General features: G+C 40.3%; 1 protein-coding gene and 1 non-coding gene across 10 annotated transcripts in view; one reads left to right on the forward strand and one right to left on the reverse strand.

Moving 5' to 3' along the window:
* The window catches only part of MCTP1 (multiple C2 and transmembrane domain containing 1), a 1,071,916-nt gene that overhangs the window by 551,451 nt on the left and 501,997 nt on the right, over nucleotides 1-18,468 (reverse strand). The window lies entirely within an intron of this gene.
* On the forward strand, nucleotides 14,556-14,627 carry TRNAS-GGA (transfer RNA serine (anticodon GGA)). Its single transcript has one exon. It is a non-coding gene; the product is annotated as a tRNA-Ser (tRNA).

An 18,468-nucleotide genomic window follows, 5' to 3' on the forward strand; every position in this document is an offset into this window, starting at 1 on the left:
AGGAAACAGCAGGTACGTTACACTTGGTGTGTTCTGATTTAACTCATGGAACACATCAGAGGTGTTAAGAGATAACTTCCATTTTCTGATAATTTCTCTTGTTTTAGCCCCTAGCAATTCAACAGAATAACCTCTCTTTTTATCCCTCCTCAAATCTCTACTGCAATGTCCACACTCAATTGCCCTTACCTCTCCTGGCACTGGGGTACTAGACAACCCTGACTGGACCGTCCAGTGCCTCTCAAACACTGCCATTTAGATCATTCCTCCACTTAAGAAACAGAAAATAATTTTTTTTTTTTTTTTTTGCAACACATCCCGTCGAAGCACTTGGGGCTGTTAGGAAGTGCTTTTTACCGAATTTGCTCGGCAAGCTGAACTCTAGCAGGAGGTTCAGCTGTGATCACTCTGGGCGTGCATCACCCTTCCCAGTCTGTCCCCAGACTGAACTCCCCACTGGAACTCCCCTCGCCCCAACTCCACCTGGGGAACAGCTACCCACTCCCTAAGACACAGTTCAAAGCCCACTGCTTGTAAGAAGACTTCCCTGACAACTGCAGTTCATTTCTCTCTTTCTGTGATGAATCTTAAGAATAATGATGGTCTGCAGCCCGAGATTCACCCTTGACTTGTTTTTTTCTGCCCTTTCATCATTGTGTCTGTAGATTCATAGATGGTTTCTCTGCTAATGAGGGCAACACCCTACTGGCAGCAATTCTTCGTGTGTATTTTTAAATATTCCCTCTCCACTGGACCCAGCCAAGTGAAAAACTGAGACTCAATAAATACTGGAGGGCTCTTTGCTCCAATCCTTAATAGTATTTCATTAGTCTGATCTTTGAGCCTACAGGTGACTCCAAGGTGTGGCTTCTGACCACCCCATCATCTTTCTCTAGTTAAAAACATAGATGATCTTTTCAGCAGCATCAGGAGCCTTCCTGTCAATACATTTGCATATTCACTCGGGAAGACAACTGGCATAATGCTTCCTGGTAATTCAAGCCAAGGGAAGAGTTCTTCTTGGATAACCTGGGCATTTAAGGTGGAAGTTAGGGTTAATATTGGCAAGGATCTGTCTCATCTATTCATTTCACTTTGTATTAGTAGGTCAGCTGTAAATGATTTATGAAAACCTTTCAAAGGTCACTATCCATCCTTAAAATACATCAATCTTTAGCAGCAACCTTCTGCTTTAAGGAAAGAAACTTACTGTTTCACAAACCTGTTAGACAAGAATGTGGTTGATCAACAGGAAAGAGGATTCAGGAAATCAACATTTATTCCCCTGATATCACCTGAGGCAAGTGAGCAGGCTTCTGGTTCTGATTAAAACTACTGCAACAACAACTGATGGCTCTACAGGAACACTTTGTCCTTAAATTAATTTAAATATATCCTGGAATAACAAAAGGTATTGAACTTTGCCACCTGTGCCTTCAAGGGTACCACATTCAAATAGGGAGATGAGTTGGTCTTAATAAAATGGATAATCCAGGGAGTAGATATCCAGCCCATGCAAACCTCCATTTTAACCCTGTGGTTATAAGCATATAACAAGATCTTAATGCTCTTTAATTTGGAATAAGGTTTAAGACAGTTTTAAATACATTTTTATAAGGCTCAAATCTCTTCATTACATGAAGTGCTACAGCCATTACTTGCCAGACACAATATTTTCTTGAATCATACATATATTGAATATATATATATATACATTGCAAAAATAAAATTCATGTTGACTTATCATTCCTAAAATAACTTTCTCTACTCATATCCATTTATCTCTAGACAAACAGTCATTGCAAATATGATTTGCCAAGGATTTGAATTTGTGTATCTACAGCCTGCATATTCTGACAATAAAAAAGTAGAAAAATCGACTTACACGCCTTCAGTTATCTTTTTGAATTTGATTTTTTAGATATAAATAACCAAACTCTCTCGGTGAAAGCCTGACACTGATAATGAATATGTTTCAGATGGCAACAGGAAAACAGACTACTGCTGCAATTAAATGCAAATGTTTGGAGTGCATGCTGTATTAAAGTCGAGTTTAAGACACTGAATGAGAAAATTCAGAAGTTAAGTGACTCAAAAGAAATAACTTAAACCGGCTGAGTCAGGTTTTCCCAGTAAACTAGCTGCCCCTTGGGATTAAATCTGCTGCAGTTTTTAGTGGCAGAAAATCTGTCTGTAGGATTTCATAATTTTAATACAAATGGAGACATTACTCCTGATGCCTTAGCCATTCTTATGTAAAATACACAGGCTTCCGTGAGAGGCCCAGCCTTTGTTATCTCGTCAGTCAGTCCTTATTTCCTGAGCACCCACTGTGTGCAGGGCGTCCTGAATCAGGCATTTGAAGATACAGTGGACTTTTGTACCCTTGAGGAGCTAAAGAGTCCCTATAAGAAAATGCTTCCAAATACTAGAGAATCCTCAGTGTACCCATCCTGGGGGGAGTGATTATGAAGAAGGTTGGATGAATCTAAGAAGACTTCCTAGAGAAGGTGGGGACGCAGGATGCAGAAACACACAAGTTACTGTTTGAGGATAAGACAATGTGAAGGATTAAAGCCAAGGATCTACATCAAGGAGAACTGAGGTTACTAGAAGCTGGTGGGAAGTTGCCCAGAGCTTCAGTGATCAAGGGCTCCTGTTCAGCCACCTTGGTACCATCTCTTTCCCCCTTAAGTATAACCCGTTAATTACCCATCCTCAGCCTACGCATTTAGTGGCAGAACTCTGAGAAGCAAATTAATTAGTCTTATACAACTCTGTTGCCAAAACTTATGATTTCAGGTATTCACAGAAAATACTTGGCTTCCATTATGTACTCCCAGGAGTGATTCTTGTAAATCAAAATCTTAAAAGATCCTTCACCATAGAAATATAAGGTGAAACGCTGGTTTATGCATTTCTAATTGTACTTTGCTTCCTAAACAAAAGTATGAGAGAAAACATAAAGAGACACACTGGTTTTAAGCATTCAAATATTTGTATCTGCTTTTGGTAAAAAAAAAAAAAAAAGAAAGAAAGAAAGAAAAGACTGTATTTCTGTGAGAGTTGGACTATAAAGAAAGTTGAGCACCAAAGAATTGATGCTTTTGAACTGTGGTGTTGGAGAGGACTCTTGAGAGTCCCTTGGACTGCAAGGAGATCCAACCAGTCCATCCTAAAGGAGATCAGTCCTGGGTGTTCATTGGAAGGACTGATGCTAAAGCTGAAACTCCAATACTTTGGCTACCTGATGAGAAGAGCTGACTCATTGGAAAAGACCCTGATGCTGGGAGGGATTGGGGGCAGGAGGAGAAGGGGATGAAAGAGGATGAGATGGCTGGATGGCATCACCGACTCGATGGACGTGGGTTTGGGTGAACTCCAGGAGTTGGTGATTGGACAGGGAGGCCTGGCGTGCTGTGATTCATGGGGTCGCAAAGAGTCGGACACGACTGAGCGACTAAAGTGAACTGAACCGGTTTTTAATTTCCTGGGTTTGGTGATACTAAGAAAGTGGAGCGCCCTGGTTTGTTTTGGTCAATGCAGTCAGAGTTGAGTCCTGAACTGTGGCTGCTTACAGATCAAATACGCAAGCCCCACACAGGGTCTCCTGGTGGCCCCCAGAGGCAGAGACACACAGACTAATGATCTCAATTACTGCCTCTTAAAATCGCTTCTAAAGAAGAAAGAAGGAACTTCTGAAGCTTCTTGGTTCTGCCCCAAACGCAACAACAAGATATCCCCTTTGAAGAATTTTAATGTTACATTTTTAACTGCAAGGAAATATCAAGAAAAATGCTGTATTAACCTATCAATACCATTGATTAGCCTTGAGGAAGTAGTGTCTGTGTCCCTTCATGTCAGACTAAAGCTTCAATTTAGATCATCTTTGTAGCTACTACGTATGTGCTTCAGGCAAATAATTCTGAAACTGTATTGAACACGTATTATCCACCAGACTTTCTGCTGAGTGTGAGCTACACAAAGATGAATAATACCTAGTCCCTGCTCGTAAGAGAAGAGGCTAGTAAACAAATTCACTGGATCCTATCTGGTCAATTCTACATTGGAGGAGTAGAGAGGTGGGGAGATGGCCAAGTAAAAGAAGCAGAGAAGACCTCATAGAGAAAGCAAAATGATTTATCATCTACTGATTGAGAACAATCAGCAACAAACACCTAATGAAAATCTAATGAAAACATCAGTGTAATCCAATGCTTTTTTAAAAAATCTGCTTTGTCACTTCAATTTTTTTTTTTAACAAATAGAATTGACTATATTCAAATTAACTCCAAATCTCTAGTTGGGGAAATATTAAGTATTGGGCTTATTAGGAAACTTGCAAACTTACTTATATTCAATTCAATAAAAAGATAATTGAGGGCCTATGATATGCCACATACTGATTTCATGCTAGGAAGAGAGAGAGAAATAAAGGACAGAGCTTGCAGCCTCAGGAAGATGAAATGAGATAAGGGAGAATTTGAAAAATGCTTTATGACAGGTGCCAACGAGTTGCTCTCAGGGACACAAACTCAAATGCCTCACAGAGCAGGTGGGGTGAGAATACAGGCCTTATACAGAGCAGTGCCCAGGTCCCCGGGATCATGGCCACATGGGACCCTAACTCAGTATTGCCAGAACTTTATTTTTCAAGAAGAGCTCAGATTCACATTGTTCCTATGAGATCTCCAGATTTCTGAAGATTGCTTTTAAAATGCTTTCCACAGCCGAATTCAACCCTTTGGCTGCCAATTTGTAGCCTCTGTGCCTCCCAGCCACGCCGGGAACAATTATGGTGTATGATGAGATCAGAGAGGGTAGGGGCTTCAGCATTTGTATTCAAGGAAGCAAGGTGAGAGCTGTTTCCTAAGAAATACATAGGCTTTAGAATTTGGACCAGCAGAGATGGCCTGGAGGGCCCTCTAGCCATTCTAGGAAGAGAGAGCAAAGGTTTGCATGCTGGAAGGAGGCAAAAAGGTAATGCTGTCTGTTTAGGTGGAGCAGAGTACATGCCGGAGGGAAGAGAGAATGAACTCCAGAATGGTAGATCGTGACCCAGGCTCTGGAACTCTTTGAATGTCATCCTAGGGAGGGCTAGACTTTACATCAGGGGAAATGAGGAGACAATAAGGTTTTGAGCAAGGGATCCAAATCAAATGAGAGTGGTCCTATACGATGTGTCCATCCAATTAGAATTTACTTTGAACTTGCTACATGCCAGGCACTCTATTCGGTTCTGAGGATGCAGTAATGAACGAAGCCATTCATTCATTCAAAACAAACAAAGTCACTGTTCCATGACCCTAAATGCTAGAGGCAACAGGAAGCAGACACAAGTGAACTGCGAGTTGCTCAGTTGTGTCGGACTCTTTGCGACCCCATGGACTATACAGTCCATGGAATTCTCCAGGCCAGAAAACTGGAGTGGGTATCCAATCCCTTCTCAGGGGATCTTCCTAACCCAGGGATCGAACTCAGGTCTTCCGCATTGCAGATGGATTCTTTACCAGCCAAGCCCCCAGGGAAGCAGACGTGGGTTACATTACAGAAGTCTGGGGTTCAGGGGACTAGCTGTTGGGCCACTGCTAGTTCCAATGATAGAAAATGAGGGCCTGATTTAAGGCATTGCTTGCAAGGTGATTGAGGAGCTAAATCAAGAGACGGTAAGGAGAGAGAAGCAATGGAAGCAGCAGGCGGGATGGCATTAGCAGAAACAAAGATGCTAAGAGCAGACACCAGTTTGTTGGCAAGAATGGTGAGTTGACTCCATCCTGGTAGTTTCGGTAAATGGTGCACTGGTCTGTTAACAGCTCCATCCATTACTGGAGCATCTTGGCCAAGCAATCATTTCTGAAGCAGTTAGGGTTTCTGACCAAAAGGTAATTTTTAATTGGATTACATCCAGAGATTTGATACCAAGACTAAACCTATATTCAGCTCATTTCCCAAAACACAGTATCAAAGACAGAGACTGAACACAAAGCATTTCCAGTTAGATAACCAGTTGGCTATAAGATGATGGAAAATAAGAAAAGACTCCAGAGCAATTCCTATGATACATTCCCAGCCACATAGAATAAAAGTGCTCTCCACGGCGTCTCATCCTTGTGGGTTTCTTTCTGCTGCAGCCTGGGTATAGCAAGGTCCAGGAGGGAGTGGAGTCATGGAGCCCTCATCTAGTACGTTATAACAGACCTATGTGGGAAAAAGGTTAGCTCCCTTATGGGTGAATTGCTCCTCAACAGGAAGGTGGTCAGTGGGTGAGGCCTTGTATTAATTTACATCACTTACTTCCCCCCTTCCCAGATTGAAGGCAGAACCCATATTCAACTCATTTTCCTATATCCTTTTCATGGTAGGCCCTCAATAAGTATTGTTAAATTAATGGAAAATATTATAAATGTTCTTTTGGAGTGCATACAAAACCATGCTTTTTAAGTAGCTATAAAAAGAAAAAAGCGAACTCATTTCACATTTGTGCATTAGCTACTATTCCATTTTAAACACACTAAGTAAAGCAGGCTTAAGTGAAGCTCCAGAAAGAGATATAAGAACAAATATAAACAACAAATATAAAACATTCTTATAATTGTAACAACAATGCAGACAAAACTGAAATTCATCTCTATAAAATGAACTTAATTTTCTGTTTCTTTATCCTCTAATGCATTCTGTACCATAAAGATAGACAAATTATTCTAGAAAAACTCATTCTCTCAGGTTCAGAAATCTTCAGTGGATCACAAGGCACAGAAAAACTTTCCACACTCCTCACTCCAGGGCTTAACATGCTATATAACCTGGCCCTAACCAATCCTCCTAGCTCTGTCCCTCATAACTCTTGTATCAGAATATTTCGCTCCAGCCAAATTTTTCTACTCACTGCCTCTCCATAGCTCTTAGGCATTCTGTTCCCCTTGACCTTGAATACATTCAAATCCTCTCTTGGCTTGTCTGAATCAGACTTAGCCTAGGAAGGTTGGCTCAAGTATCGAGTTGCTGTTTAGATAACGTGAGTTTCCAGTATTCTTTGGTTAGAAATATAGTCTGTCTACAGAATATCCTCTGCCTGTGTTGGGTTCTGTTACTCCAGTTTTCCAAGAATCACTTGAATAACTGACCACCTTTCCTTCTATGCAATTTCTTACTCAGCAGAGCACCACAATAGCAATGATTCCTTCTGTAAGGAGAAACTGCTAGAATTCTGACAGTGATTAGACTGACCATGCAATTAACAATTTCAGTAGCTAACATTTCCTTAATAGGAACTGTATTAAGAACTATCATTTGATCCTTAACAATCTTATGAGGTACTATTTTTATGCCCATTTTGCTGATGAGGAAACAGAGGAAATAAATAGTTCCTAATCCAGGAGTCCATAAATTTTTTTTTTTTGTAAAAAGCTAAAGAGTAAAATATTTTTTATTTTAGAGGCCACCCAGTTTCTGCTGCAACTGCTCAACTCTCCCACTGTCATATGAAAGCAGTTGTTGACAATAAGTAAACAAATGGAGGCAGCTATGTTCCAATAAAACTTTATTTATTAAAAAAAAAAAAGACAATGGGTTGGGTTTGGCCCTTCAACTTTTGTTGGCTAACTTCTGCTATAGTCCGAATAACCCATTTATATATTAGTCCAGGAGAGGTAAAGTCATTGTTTCAGACTGCACCAGAGGTGGACCTAGAATCCAGATCTTCTGATGAGTTCTTCAGTGGACTTTAATACTAACTGAATTGGGATCATTATTCCATGATAAACTGAGCTTTACAAACTAAGGCGGATCTGAGACTATCGACAAATTAGATAATTTTGACCTAGATTATTAGACCCAAGGTGGATTTTATTCCATCTTCTGGATCTTCCAAAGGTAAATGGACTTTTAAATTTAGTTACTTGCTTATCATGCAGAGAAAAGCATTTCCGACACCATACACCACACCTGTATAGTTAAGACTTTTAGTGCTTATTAAAAAGCAGGATTTTGTGGTTTTGGAACTAGAGAAACATTGTCAGGACAGTAGCCCCTTGACAAGATTTTCTGGCATGGTTCTGAATACACATAGCTTCTTGCCAAGATTGAAACCTGGCCACCTATTTTACCAGGGGACATTCTGACATGGTTAGAAGGGGTCAGAATACCTTTTGTGGCTACAAGACAGAATCCATGATGGCTTGACCTCCTTAGCCCCATGCTGGCTCTAAAATATTTAGTTCTGCATTGTTGATTCAAATCTTTGACAGGAAATAAAATTTCGGTATGGAAAGCTGTTATTCTGTGACCTTTGTTCCTTCTGTTAATAGCCTGGGAATGTCATGGAAAATACATTTAACATCCCCTTGCACATCTACTTCATGACCACTATTTGCAGTGAAGTTTATCATTGTCTTAGGACACCTTGATGGTACAAATAGGAGAATCTTTCAAGGAGAATTTCCTGGAGCCAGAAGGATGGTAACATGATATTTTAAGCTCACTGCTGGGCCCACAAACTAATCAGAAAATGAGAGAAGTAAACTGTATCTAATACACCTTACTCTTCTGAGTAAAGACAAGATGCTCTTACCTTGACTGTTCCCAGTAGACTAACCACTGGAATACTGGCCAGCCTCTTTAGGAACACTCAACACAACCAGAGGCTGGAAGAGGAGCTGACTCTAGAAGGTCAAGAAACACAGCTCTTTCATGCCTCTCCTCTAATTGTGGCTCCAGAGCACTCTTGTCCTTGAGTTATGCCACGACTTGGGGTTGTATTTTGATTCTGAGCATCCATGCCTTATTAGGTTATACACACCATATTTAAATATTTAGATCAACTGTGGAAGAAGTTCAGAATCCTCACCAGCCTATATAACTTTTGCCTGCCCAATCTGTTAATGAGACTAAAGGAAAAAATTTTCTTTGAAATACATAGAAGTATTTGCTGGGGATGACTGAGCAGAAGATACCTGCAGTAGTGTCTTACTAGTTGGCACCACCTAGAACTTAAGATATATGCAGCCTTGTGCCCTGAAGCCAGCTTTTGAAGAATGGAAAACATTTTAAACACATTATCAAAGCGGTGGAAAAAGAGTTCGTTTCCTCAAATTTCAGAATCTATAACTATTGCGTCAAAATAAATAAGAAAATGGTAAGTGATCTTCTGCCATGAATCCTGGGACCAAGAACTATAAATATATCTTATCAATGCTCCACAGTAAACACCATTATTATATCCATTATACAGAAGAGGAAACTGAGGCTACAGAGAAGTTAAACAATTTAGTCACGGTGGTGTAAATGAGGAAGATGGGATCTAAACTGAAGAGGTCTGACTCTACCCAGAACCTGAATGAACTTTTACTCTAAATGTGTATAATCAGCTTGTAAAATCTATATCCTTCAGTAGAGAACTTGCTGAGTGAGACAGAGAGACTTGCTGAATGAGAGAGTATGTTTCAGTCCCACTGTTCCCAGATCGCTGCTTACATATCATAGAGCACAACCCACCTTGTGCTATTGTTCACAAATGCGCTCTGTGCAGTCACAAAGGGAGATACCAACAGGAACCCGTGATCAGATGTTGACATTACTATTTCCCAACAGTTAACAAAGTCTGCACCTTGCTTTTGGAATGTTACTGAAGTGCAGGGGGAAGCAATACGTTCTTAATGGCTCAAGGTACATATTTTGGGAATAGAAAAAAACTTGATTTTTATGGTCATTCCCTCCCTTCATTATTTTAGACTCATGAACCTCCTAGAACTTTGTCGCAATCATTAAGGCTATGCATAAATATTCTGGCTCTTTTTGTTTTAGGACTGCCCTTCTCCAGCATCTGGAAGTGACTTGCTTTGTCCAGTGAAAGATATGCAGAAGTGATCTCTGTTGCCTCTATGAAGAAGCTTGAAGACCCAGGGCATGCTTTGCCATCTTTATCCTTCAGACTTGGTAACTGGCAATATTCCAAACAGTGGCTACCCACGGTGAGGACAACAGCGGAAGTATGGAGCAAAGCTCTTCGGATGCATTTGATACAAAAGAAAGAAAGCATTATAAGCAAGAAATTATCCAGCAAGACTTAGAGTCATTATTGCAGCAAAACCTATCCTATCCTGACTGACCTACTCTTACAGAAAATTCTGATGCCTAATCTGAAGCCGTGACACAGTGAATACAGCAGAAGAAGGAGACTGGACTTCTGACTATAGTGAAGGTCATCAAGGCTGCCAGCTAACAGGAAACATCCAGGCCCTTCCAAAAGGACTAAAGACAGCAGAACAGAAAGAAAAAGTCCTCATGCCCCAGGATTGAAACCTGGTCAAGATTTCTCTGGAAGCAGAAATGTGAAATTTCCAGTTCCTACAATTGACCCAAGTGGTCAGTAGCACCACAGAAGCCTCATATATTCGCATATGCCCTTGGACCTCAGTGAGCACACCATAAAAGCACTGAGGAGTTTTTAAACTAAAAATCGGCCAGTTTTTGTGGTGGTTCCGAAGCAGCCACTTGGAAGCACACTACTATTTTAACTTTCCTGACAGACATGATCCGTCAGTAGACCAAACAGTGGCTTTTTGCTCTCCCTTTTCTCCTTTTCGGTAATCATCGAAAAGAGCTAGGGGTTAGGGGTTGTTGAGTTAGGGGTTTAAACAGAAAGAAATTGAAATCCATGACAGTGATGACTTAATAATATTGCAAATTATAGTTTTTAGTTCAGGTAATTTAGCATACCAAATCACAGCTTAATTTCCTTCTGGTGTGGAAGGAGGGGGTGAAGATGAGAGTGAGGGAAAAAAAATGTTTAAGACTGTCCATTGCAGGTGCCCTTGAAAGACTAATAAAAGCACCCTGGAGAATGTAGCCGACACTTCGTTAACATGTGTGAGAGGCCCATGGCCCTCATCTCTGGGAGGCCAGGGGGCATCCTGGCTCCCTTTTGTTCAGGTGCCAGCTTCTCCTGCCTGGTGGAATGTGGAGTGCCCAAAAGGAATGCACCAAGGGTGCCAAGCCCTGATGGCTGCGAAAGGAAAGAACGACTTTGAGCGTATCAGCCGAGCCAGCCGCCATTGACTGGCGTGTGTCCTTGAGCACGCGCCACACACAACCTCCTGAAGGAACCTGCGAGTTGGGGCTGAATCACTCAATGATTTATCTTTTGCTCTAGGACCAACCTTCTAGAAATACACCGCTCTTCAGTCTGCACACACCACACAAAATATTCAAAATAGCTTCCTCAGGTATGTTGATTCATTCACCCGGCTGAAGCAGCGTCTGTGTGTTTGGCCAGAGAACTGGGGAAGAATTCTTCTGACTGAATTTCATCCCCAAATGACAACCTGAGTTCCGGTCTTGACAGGGTAGTGAGGGTAAGCCCTGGGAGCTAGCCTGGGAAATTTTAGTTGTTCAAGCCCGTCAGTGTCACCCAGCCAGACCACAGCCCATCAGCTTGACCGAATGTTCATCGGAAGATCTTGGAGTCGTTACGACCCTTTGCATGGAGCTGAGTTCAGAGTCCAGGGGTCAGATAACTAGGCTGGGTTTGCGTGTGTTGAAATGAAAGTTCACAAACTCTAGGATGCCAAAGAATCACCTCAGTAAAAAAATTCCCGTGTCCCACCATATCCTTTCTGAATTAAAACCTCTTGAAGTGGGGTGAAGCAATTGATTTTAACATGGTTCCTAGATTACTTCAAGAAAGACTAGAGTCTTTTTTTTTAAATCTTCTCACATTTACCTGAGTAGAAAAAAGAAAGTGTAACCTTTCGTAAACATAAACATCACAAACACAAACATACCTGAGAAAACAAAGCTCAATCCAAAGAACTCATGTAAGTGAGAAATCATATCCTATCATTCAAACCAAGACACTTCTGAAAGTGAAACTGGGGACTATCAATAATTACAGCAGGATAACAGGTGTAAACTGGGACTCTGCTAGGCAAACCAGGACTCACGCTTACCTGAGTTGTAAGACTAATCTAGGCAGAAAAAAATTGATTAAGATTTATGCCACTAACCCAACAGAAGTCCTCATCCAAGCCTCAAAGCTTAGCAGTCTCTGCAAATATTTTAACTGGGCCCTAAAGCCAGAGAGTCCGGTTCAGAGGCTCACACTGGTTTAGGCAAAGCAGGATGAACTCTTAGATCCCGATACCCCGGCTGGAAAGAGACCAGCAGAAACCGTGACCTGCCAGTGGAAGGATGCATGCAGTAGTGACATGCATCCCCAGCAACTCCAGCAGTCTCATGACATGAAAAGGATTGGTTCTCAAAAGCAGAGAAGAGAAGAAACAAACCAGGCATTACTCTATACCAATAGCCATCTGACACTTTTAGGAAACACCTTTCCCCGGGTTTTTAGTTCTATTCTCATACAGTCTCTACAAACCACCTAACAATTACTGTCATGTGACTTTTCTACTGGTTTCTTCCTAGAGGAACTACTGCAATATACTTGTAAGATAAAGGAAGAGGGGGCTGTGCATTTTCATTAAACAATGTAGACAAAGCAATCAGTGTATAAAGGATGCTTTAGAAGTGCAAAATAGTGAAATGAGAAAGTACGTTTTCCTAGGAAATTTCATTTATTTCTCTGGCTTTAATAATGATCATGGCCTACAGCTGCCTTTTGCAAATAGTTACAACGAATCTGCAAATAAATACGATGAAAGTAAAAATTGCATATTTACTTCCAGATCTTACTTTCATCTAAAAAATAAACTCAAAATACTGTATTCATTCAACTATGCATCTTCTCATGAACAAAACTCTACTCAAAGCTTAGCAATCACTGCAAATATTGTAATAGTGCCCTAAAAACTCTACTCTGGGCTCTGTGAATAAACTCCCTACTATTGGAACTTCCTTCTTAAAATGTGAAGACCAAAGAAAACATATATGCAGAAGAATCTGAATCTTCGTAAAATAACTTTTCTTCTAGAAAGTACATGAAGGGTAACTCTGCCTCTTCTGTGTATAGTCGTCTGTACTGGGAATGGAAGGAAAGCATTAATTGGTGCGCTGACCCCAAGACAAGGGCAGTGTCTGAGGAAACACTGAAATAATCACTAAATATTTGTATCAAAGAGGTATGGTGATAGTTACAGGAGAAGGAAAAGGGGAGGGAAGGAAAAGAGAACTCTTTCTTAGATGATTATAAAATACATCTTATCTACCTGAGAGAGTTAAAGTGTATTGGCTATGATTTTCAAAAACTGGTCTTAATTACCCTTGAGACCAGAATTCCACATGAGGTAAATATGTTTTTAGATAGTTTTCTAAAATATGTATAATTTACTCAAGGAAAAAAGGACTGTGTCCTCTGGAGCCAATCTAGCCTCACAGGTAAATACAAATTTAAGTAGATTTCTAAGAAGTATATTATGTACAGTGGCTGACAGTGTGGAACGTCCATGAAGAAGCTGGGAAGGTCTGTCAGTTAAGTACATAATAAAAATGTATTGGAAAAATAGATCATTTTCTCAGTGGACTATAATTGGCTATGCATAGTAAAAAAGTCTTATTTTTAAAAATGTATTCTGCATCCACAGACTTTTAAATCTCAATACTGTGTTATTTTTAAAACTCAGAATGCTAAGCAATATTAGTCAGAGTGACAGAAGAACTGCCTGGTGGATGTCATTCTATAATTTACAAGTCTCTCTGACATCTTTTTCTTCTTCTTTTTCTTTTAAAACAGACTTCATCTGAAGCCACAGGTGAAGAGTTAAAGAAGATGGAGAACAAAATTCGCCTGTCCTTACTCAACTGATTGACGCTTTCAGGAGTGACAAAGTACATTTAACTTTAAATATATATCCTCTTTTATTATCTAGGAAGAGTCTTCTATTATAAACAGAGACAGAAACAGAGAAAGGGAGAAAGGAGAGAAAGAAAGGGAGGCAGGGAGAGAGGAAGGGTGGGAAGGAGGGAAGGAGAGAGTGGGGAGGGAGAGAATTTTTCAGGATCTAGAGTAGAAACATTTATCTTGTTTTGTAATTTATACCTTCGTTTGTGAGGGACGCCTTCTCTAGTCTACTCATTAACAGACTTCACCCTTCTAGCTCATTCACTCAGTTTTAGCTTCACTTGTCTCCTCTCCCTGCAACCTAGATGGACTTCAGTGCACCTGTCCTTGTGCCCTTTCTGTATTATCCTGTTTCTGTACAGATCATTCTGGGCTGTTGAGCTGCAAACTCTTTTGCTTTGGCTGCTGTAGACTCGCCTGTTCTGCACGTAGCCCTGGCTGAGCCTTCACAGTTCCTGGACGGTCTCTTTACCTTGTGTTGACCGGCCATCACATTCCTCCTAAGTGTTCTTTCTAGTCTTCTTCCTTTTTCCAGAACCTTCCATCCCAACTCTCAACTTGTAATAGCTGACTATTTCTCCCACTTTCTTGAGAGAACTGAGATCACATGTGCTTCCCCAGTCCTCACCCTTTCACTCAGGAGCTCCCCTGTGGAACTTCATCCCTTCTTCCTTGCACCCATATCCATCACCTCTTGACCCTTTTCTCTTCTATCTCTAGAATTCCAGCTTTTCCAGTGTTTCCTTCTAAAATATGGAGGGTTTCCCTGGTGGCTCAGAGGTTAAAGCATCTGCCTGGAATGCAGGAGACCCGGGTTCGATCCCTGGGTCGGGAAGATCCCCTGGAGAAGGCAATGGCAACCATTGGAGTTGGCTCCAGTACTCTTGCCTGGAGAATCCCATGGATGGAAGAGCCTGGTGGGCTACAGTCCATGGGGTCACAGAGTTGGACACAACTGAGCAACTTCACTTTCTTTCTTTCTTTCTTTCTTTCTCCACTACTTAAGCAAACCCCAAGTTCTCACCAACTTTGTTAAGTTCCTGTCCTTCCTCCTGTTATCCTTTCAGAGTCAAACTATTCTGAAGGGCAGTTCATACAAGCTGCTGCCAATATGCCCTCAGCTTTCTGCTCCCACCACTCTAGGGAGACTATGAGCACCAAGGTCATGACTAACATAATCACCAATGTGCATGACTCTTTTTTCTCAGTTCTCGCCTTCCATGAGCATTTGCCGTATTTAATTCAAGTAGCATGTTTCTCACAACTCCTGGATTCCATGACAAGGATCCTCCGGCTCCCCTCCTAACACTCATTGTTTCCACACATGCACACAAAATGGAAGAGGGGAAAAGATGAGTGTCAGATGAGGAGAACAAGTGCAAAGTGCATCAGTATATTTTCCAAAGTGGAGCTCAATATTGGCTCACGAGTCAACTGGCTAGGGTGGGAATAGTAGATTCCAGCTGGGACTTAAATGACGGGCCGGTCCTAAACAAGCAAGAAGGGCGTTTCATGTAGATAGCAAGGCAGAGCGTGCCAAGAGAATCTAAGCAGAAGGTACAAAATCAAGAGTAGTACAACCACAGAATCTACAGAACTTTTATTACAGATTAGACACAGAGAGCCACCAAAGATAACTCGAGTTTTTGGGTCTTCAAGGGCAAAATAATTACGCTTCGGGTAGAAATCCACAGACTACAAAAGGAAGCTATTTTTAGAGGAAGAATACAAGTTCAGATTGACAAACACTGAGTTTGGGGTCAAAATGGAACAACTTTCAATGTCTTAGAAAGAGGCAGCAGACTTGGGACAAAAGGCAAAACCAGAGATTTTTAGCTCCTTGAGGGAGTTAGGTCTCATTTCTCTTTGCATCCCTCAGAGCACCTAGCATGATGCTTTGAACACTCCAAGAACATAATTCTTGTTACATGGACAAATGAGTAAATGAATGGAAGTAAAAATTTTGTCATTATCTTCTCTGTTGTTTAGTCAGTAAGTCGTGTCTGACTCCTTGTGACCCCGTGGCCTGCAGCCTGTGAGGCTCCTCCGTCCATGGGATTTTCCCGGCACGCATATGGGAGTGGGTTGCCATTTCCTTCTCCTATCTTCCCTGGGGTGATAGTTAACACTGTGGGCATAGATCAGTTCTCTAAGGAAGAACAAAATCAGGAGTATCCCAAACTGGAGATAGAAGACACAAATTGAAGAGTTTGAGTGAACAAAAAACCACACGTGCATGGGGACATAGAAGGGGGATACTAAATGGTGGTTGAAAGGGCACTGGGATAAATGCACTCAAAAAGCGGAAGCCCAAATGAGGTTATCAATGTCTTCAGGGAACTAGTTTAGTCAAGTGTTACAGATGGAAGCCACAAAGGAAAGAAAGAACACTGAACTAAAGAGGGGAGTAAATGGAGGCCTGAGATGAAAGGTGAATGAAGGGGTGGATTTTTTTCTTAAAATGTGCACAGAGTGAACCTTTGTCAAAGATTTGCAAATAATGAAGTGCACTCATACATGAATATGTGAATGAATGAACTGAATGAATCATTCATATTAAATGTGAAAAGTACATCTGGATTGCTTTTTCTTTATCAGAAAGATTTCACCTTCATTTCTATGCTATGAGTGTGCAAACAGATACGAATGGACTCACAGGTGACAAAGTTGGTCAAACCCTGTAAGATAAAAGCTGATCTCTTTCTAACATCTTCCTCTTTTTCCTGTTGTTATGGGGAGAAGACTCACACATAAAGTTGGATCACTGTGCATGAGGCTGTGGGAAGGGGATTATTTATGAGTAAATATAAGGAATTTTGATTTTTGTATCAGTTGTTTTAGTATAAACTATAACCTCTCCAAGTGGCTCCCATCTGGATAGTTTCTTTTATTAAAACTAATTGTTTTGTATGTTTGGAAAATGCACAATTTTATCTTCATGGAGAAAGGTCTGTATAATGTCTTTATACCATAAAAAGCAAACATGACTTACAGAAACAGAAAAAAACACCTGAAATCAATAAGCATCTATTTACTTTTCCCCATCTAAATGAGAAACAGATATCAAGAAAATATTTTAGCTCTGGGTTTGCCTTTTATAATGCTATGAAATTCATGCTGAGTGGAGAAAACTCATGCCTGATACAACTTATAGTACATTTCAAGGTGAATTACTAAATCCTCAAAACCTGACCTTCTAATGAAGGCACTGATGCAAGCAGAGTTGGTGAAGAAAACTACAAAGATATAAAAATGCATAGATATATGACCAGCTAGGGACAAATTTTGATGGAATTATCACCATATCTCTCCAGACAAGGCATATCTATCAAACATGCCTACCCTAAGCTTTGATTCCATTAATTCCCCGAGAAAAGACATCAGGTAGAGTTCTGGATACCAGGTGTGTAAACACTAAGAGATTCTGATATTACGATATCTTTCACATAGAAACCCGAACACAACCCAACCAGATGCAGAAGCGAGTTTCCGCTGGGAATGCTACCTACCCTTTTACTACTGGTATCATTATTTAAACGTTTAATGTAGGAGAAACTGAAGGCCAAAAAAGAACACGCCTGCACTTAATTTCAAGTGACAGCTAATACAGTGCATTAAAGGTGTAATACTATACACATGGTAGTTATATATAAATAGCAACGTTAAAAGGGGTTACAACATCCCTAAGACATCCTAAGTCTAAAACACTTAAAAAGCACATTTGCAGTACAACTTATCTTAAATTATTTTAATTGGTTTCAAGAAGACTTCAGATTAGTAATGGGCTTTGACTTTTCCTGATTATAAAAGAGAAATACAGATGAATGCTTTTTAGGCAGCCTGATATCATTCCCAGGTAGACTACCACATAACCTGTGTTACTTAAATGCCATTAACCAGCAACGAATGTAATTTTCACATAAGTGTTTTATGTAAATTTTGTTTGCCTAAAGTTGTTAGTTCTCTTAATAAATATAGCTTATGCAAAATGTCTTTTTTTTTTTTTTGGTTCTTTCCTTGCATTCATTATACAGGAACTTTTTCAAAGAGAAAGAGGGGAGAAAAAGGCAGATTGACAGAACTTAAATACTTAGGAACCATTTTACCATAGAGGGTCTTTTTTTTTTTTAATAGTATGAAAAATAATCCAGTTACAGTCTTTAGCTCGATTACTTACAAATAAATTATCTGAAAAAAAAATCAAGTAAATCTGTCAGTTGTGGAAGTTTATTTTTCCATGTGTTATCTAGAGATAAGCCAGCCTGTACTATTAGATTTCCACTGGTATAATTGTGCATGAATTCTGATCTGATTTGGTATTACATGGTGCAAAAGGTGACACATTTTCTCTAATATACCCCATTAGAAAGGAAAGAAATTGCCAAAGTATGAAATCTGAGGACCTTGATTCAGAAACTATGTGACTTTGAGGTCAACTCAGTGGAAGAAAAGAACTTGTTCAACTACCCCAGGCACTGAAGGTTGTGACAAGCAAATCTAATACCCAGCGTAGTTACTCTTGTTGGATAATCAATAAAATCTTACATTATCAGACTGCAACAGCTGTATATTCGTTTATCTTATTGCCTTGTATGTCTCCAACATATTCAAGTGTGGAATCACAGAGAATACAGATGCTGTTCCCATTTCTAAATCATTGCTGATCAGAAGACTCA

The sequence above is a fragment of the Bos taurus genome, chromosome 7, assembly GCF_002263795.3.
Source record: "Bos taurus isolate L1 Dominette 01449 registration number 42190680 breed Hereford chromosome 7, ARS-UCD2.0, whole genome shotgun sequence".
In the NCBI taxonomy this organism is placed as follows: Eukaryota; Metazoa; Chordata; class Mammalia; order Artiodactyla; family Bovidae; genus Bos; species Bos taurus.